This window comes from Rhopalosiphum padi, chromosome 1 (genome assembly GCF_020882245.1).
Source record: "Rhopalosiphum padi isolate XX-2018 chromosome 1, ASM2088224v1, whole genome shotgun sequence".
Classification (NCBI taxonomy): Eukaryota; Metazoa; Arthropoda; class Insecta; order Hemiptera; family Aphididae; genus Rhopalosiphum; species Rhopalosiphum padi.
Genome location: NC_083597.1, coordinates 43,963,874 through 43,970,039, shown reverse-complemented (window position 1 = coordinate 43,970,039; position 6,166 = coordinate 43,963,874).

Here is a 6,166-nt window from a genome sequence, read left to right as displayed (position 1 = left end):
TGTGTGAGTTGCGTGCTCGTGCGGCGTGCGCGGAGACCGGCAGCTGACCGCCTGGCTCCGGGTGTGACCAACTTGACGGCCTGGTGCGCGCCACCGTGGTGGCACAACTGCCGGTGGCAGGGATCCGCTCGATTTCGTTTCGGCGCAACACCCACACGGGCTTTCAGCGGCGACCCGTGGACGGCCGGGCCCAATGGGTGGACGGGTGGCCGTCGGCTGCGGCGGCTGCTGCTGCTCAGACGTTCCAGCTATAGCTGCTGGCGGCGTCCTGGCGACCGTCACCGTCGTTTTCGCTTTTTATTCGTCATCCCGTCGGCCGTCGTTTTACGCTGTCTTTATATTATTATTATTATTATTATTATTACGCCCGCCGCCCCCGCCACCGGTCATGCGCATTACGTTTTCCGGTTGTCTATGATGTACGCCAAACTATAGAAAATCTATCTACCCAGCTACCTACCTTGTTTCGGTTATCCGACGGGTAAACGGCTATAACGAGACGAAGGGATATATTACCAAAGAATAGTTGATCGCTTTTTAGTTTTCGTACTAATTTATTACAACCCCTATTGTTGATAAATTTTCAAAATATATGACATACGAGTTTAGTGTTATTTTTGTAGAAAAAATTCGTTGGTGATGGATAATATTAAAATAAATCAATCATAACTAATAATATTACTATATATATATAGTATACTTATCACTTTATCAGTCGATACTCATCGAATATGTTTTCTGGTTCATAATATAATTTATCCTGATTTAATCACTACACATCATTAATGTCATTTGGACCATGCAAGGTATACATTTGCGTGCTTAAAATCCAATATTATTATGGTTTAGCCCACCAATTAAATTGGTTATAGAATGAAAAACAGATAAATTCTAGACAGGATTTGAAGCCCACATATTTTTATATTTTTATTCTCATTAAAATAATATTTTAATTTTGCTACTGGAGTACTGCGCTATATTATATTATTACTTATTGACAATTTTTTTGTAATCATCCATAGACCATAGTATTTTATTTCAATATTAAATGGTGTTCTATAAATAGAGCCAATAGAGGTTTAAACTACATGTAAAAGAAAATTCTGGTGGTTCATCACTTTATTCATTAGCTTCTATACCTTCTATTAATAAATACAGGAGTTAAAGATTTTCAATTAGTGGCATTTTTTTGTCAATTGAATTTTCAACTACACAAAAAAAACTGTTGAATTTATTATTTTAACAATAAAATCATGTTTTGAATATTTTTACTTTTCGATTTTTAATATTTTTTTTTATATAAGTTAAATTAATTGTTTACAATAAAATATTTGATAAAGTAATGAAATCATAAATATCGATACCATTTACGATCAGAAAAAAGGAAAAAAAAAGAGGTTTGAAATTCCAATATAAATGCGGCTGCTTTATTTGACTTGATTACGCTGGAAAAAAAACAATTGTGCTAGGTGTATATACTGTATACAATAAACATTGTGTTGTGCTTTCCAAAACTGGTGGCGTGGTTATATATTATAAAGGCTTCATCGTTTAAATAAAAAAAAAATATTTTAATCTGACTATTTCATGAGACGTGAGAGTTTTTTCTACACTGAATGCACTGTTTAAGCGAGTTTATTTTGTACTTAAACGCGTCAGTCTGATACTCTTAGTTGTAATATTATTATTTATTATAACAACCATGTAGGGTATTAAAATACATCAAACTTGAAAATTTCACTTGTATTAAAAAAATGAGTAATATTCCAGGTATTTTTATTTAGATTTTTAAAATGTCTGCAACAAATTATAAATTATAAAATTATTTTTATTTTCATTTTTATCAATTAAAAATAATAATATAATAATGCCTATAATATTTGGAATTGTGATCTATGGATTAAGCATTTCTTTCTTTCTTCAAATTGTTTCATTTATTAATTAAAGCGGAACCTCTCCACTGAGAGTAATAACCCAAAACATGTTTTATATATATCTACCAATAATATTTATGTACACCTTTGGAATGTATTGTTAAAGATCATTGGTCATTAATTATTAAAATAAAAAATCCTTTGGGTGGTCGGATGGGATAAAAAAAATATATTAACTAAAGATCAATTAATATTTATTACAAATGTATACTTCATTAATTGTTTTATTTCACAAATTAAAACTTATAAGTTCTACCTAACTTTTTTTTTTTTTTTTTTCTTTATTAATATATATACAATCTGTACACAAGGCACAATAAGAATATAGGCTATAATATTACAGGAGGAAAATCTTGAGTGAAGAAGCCACCCACTGATGACACTTCGTCAAGATTCTACCTAACTTACTGTTAAAATTAAAGTATAAATTTAATACAATCCAATCTTCATAAAATAAATATTATTTGGTTTTTCTTTTTTAAGTATTTATAAATAGTATGTTATAATAATTTAAAAATGGCTTTAACAAGGCTAAAAATATATAATAATTATATTTTACTTTTAATATTCCATATACTTATATTTTTTATAGTTAGTATTTTATTTGGATTAAAAATGAGTATACATTTGTATAATTAGGATATACCTACATATATGTATACAATACTATAAAGATAAAGGTTAAATAAGCGTTATAGCTAATTTCAGAATCCTTATCATATGTATCGTATAATTATAATATATAGTATACATTTTTATTACCTATAAATGAGAGATGTATTATAAGAGATGTTAATTTACATAAGTATTTTTTTAGTTTTAACTTCATACTAGGTTATGGAAATTTTAATTATTATTGTATGATGTGTTTTTATTTGTCTACCATGCTAACTACTTTATATTTCTGCGGGTATCCTCGATGAAATATAATATGAGTACTTAATAATTTATGAATAATTATATAAATATAATAATTCAATTTTAAATTTTCTAGAGTAATCATCTAATCATAGTAATCATACATGGAAATGTTCGTAAAATACTAAGAAAACATCGATGGAAATAATTTTTTTTTAATTTTGTATTATATAATAATATTATGTAGCTATACAAATAGTGTTATCATTTTATTTAATATAGATCAATTGTTCATGATGCGGACGTATTGGCTCAAAAGATAATTACGCAATTTATTAGATATACAGATATATTATTAAAATAACTTATAATAAATTGTATAATGGTTTGTCAAAAATTAATTCTACCTACTGTATTACTAAAAGTAAAATAAATTAATATGAGTAAGTAATAAAAATAAATATACTCAATATAATAAAAGTTGGTATGCTCTCTCCGCTCAAAACTGTTTTTAATATGCATAAGTTTATTTTTGAATTCAATTTTAATACATACATTTCAATAATACAGTGGTCAGTGACCTACTCAATGACGATATCGGAAGTACATTCGACACCTATTTACTATATAACAGAGTGAATACCCCGAATTTTTTAATTTATTTCTAACCCATTATTCATTTTTTTACTGTGAATAACACAAATAATGAAGTGATTAGTTATGTAAACCTTTAGATTTTGTAGGTACCTATACTGATTTAATTTAATTCATACGTTTGCATTTTAATATTTTGGAATAATTAAAATAGAGGTATTTATATTATTTTAATGGTGACATTGCTGTCACCGTTCCTATACCAACATGTTAATATATATATATTATAAATTATACATTTTTCATTTGTGTATGCGTGTTGGTATATATACAGGTGTTGTGAAATTAATGTATGTATTTAACCGTTTAGGTTTAGATAAATTTGAATAGAATTTAAATATAATTGTAATACTTCAACGTTACAAATATCTGCAGTAACCTTATAATTTGGAATCAATATTTTTTTCAGTAATTTATAGTATGTATATTATTATTAGTACTTTTATAGTTATTATTTTTAGTCCTTTATTACTATAATAAATTTAGGTAATTTGTTATATTTATATTTTCTTCGATCGTATATAAGTTTTTGTTTGTTTGTATGATACTTTGATAAACTGAAGTAGAAAATTTAAAATTTAATTATTACAGTGTTTGATGTTGACGTATACATTTTAATATCCATATGGCATATACAATCACTAAATACCGATATTGAATATGGGTACTCAATAATTATATTATTATCATCAAAAATCCATCATGATATATTATAAATTAAATGTTTTCACTTTTAAATTTTAATAAAATCATATATTATATCCTATTCAACCATTATTTATTGATAGAGTTAGTGCCCAGTGGCACACTCGGTGATGAAGAAACACATAAACATATTACATTATTACTAGAATAGATGTACATGATAACTGATAAGGTTTGTATCAAACTGGTCGATTATTTTGAGATTTATATGATTATTATATACCCTGATGAGTGATGGCTAGTTCTTGTCGAACAATAGTGGACTGTAGCCTGATCCATAACAATGGTAAAAATAATAATTATTTCTGTCATTTATTGATGTTATAAAAGTTAAATTGTACTATTTATATTTTACTATTAAAATATATATATATATATATTATCATAAACATATATGATTATATATATCATCTTAATGTTTAAATTATCTTTCATTATATTTATCACATATTTTTGTCACTTATTTTATTAAAATGTAATACTCTCTATCTCATTATCTCAACACAAGCTAAATTGCTTAAAAAGATAGATAATCTTGTAAATAACTTATTGTATTGTATATATATATTATATTCTGTAAATTATAAGGATTAACAAAAAATGTCGGCTAGACGCTTGTGTCATCTTACATTCATTCTGTATTACCACAGAATCCCACTATATAGTCTATAAATATAACTACATTTTGATCACTCTACAAAATGTGTAAGTTTCTCTTCCCACCCCCTTAAACAAAAATCCTAGATACTTAATTAATGGTTATTTTTTAGGTCTACTGGAGTGTATCATCTCCAGTAATATTTCTTTGGTAATTTTTATTAGTGGTTATAAAGTTGAAAATATTTTTCATGGTTTACAGCGAAACTTGTGCGTACATTGTACAAAAAATATAATTGGCATTTTTATAAAAGGTTTATTAATTTTATAGAATATACGTTATAGATTTAATAACAATTAGCATTTTATAATAAACTTGTATTAAAACTTTTTTTCTTATAGTGAGACACAGTCTGACTGGTCAGTGGTCAATCTCAAAGATCCTAAACGTTTGGCTTAGTACTTATTAAGCCTGTACAAATTAGACGATATATTGTTAGTATTTTTAGTCCAGACAGGCACCTAATATTATGACTACAACATTGCAACATTGAATTTTAATTATAATACTATAATACTATAAAAAACGTGCCGACGTCGTCTCAGGTTTGAAATATGTCTTTAGTTAAATTAGATTTTATTATACTAGCACAGCGCATACGTATAAAATAATATAAATATTTTCTGTGAGCTCAACTTTCAGGGATGGCGTTAAAGTAACGCTTAGTTCATCGGACAGATGGCATGTTGTGTTATTTGCCATCTACTGCCGGTAAAATATTGCTACACAACGCGCACTGATGTACCTTCTTGAATTATTTCGTCCGATTGAAAAAATAATAACTAGTATAATAATAATACTCATAACACAACTCTCAATGTCTAATGTATATTAACTTTTAAGTAATAAATCAAAAATGATATAAAGCATCCTGGAACAATTCATAGTGCGTAAATATATGAGGGGGGACATTGGACAACGAACGCATATTATTATATAATATTATACACCTAATACCTATTACAATACGATAGGTGTAGGTATTGCACTTGACTAAAAATCATCCAGAAAGTGACATGTGAATGAGTACTTCTTTTACCGTTTTTAGAAATTGATTATTCTTCATTCTTTAATCTTTACTATATGAACCAATATTATTATTTCGTACATATGCTACACACAATATAATATATTATGTAATATGGACCTATATCTATATTCTATATATTCTATAAGCGCAGAATATTGTGTGCTATAACTACAGTCGTAAATTCGTACTCATAATGTCAGTGTGATAACCAGTTTAGTTACTTTATATTTCAGTCGTTCAGTGTTCACATCCACAAACTACAAGAATGATTAATACGATAGTGTCCGAATGTCGTTATAATAATAGAAATACCTGCAGACGGTGACA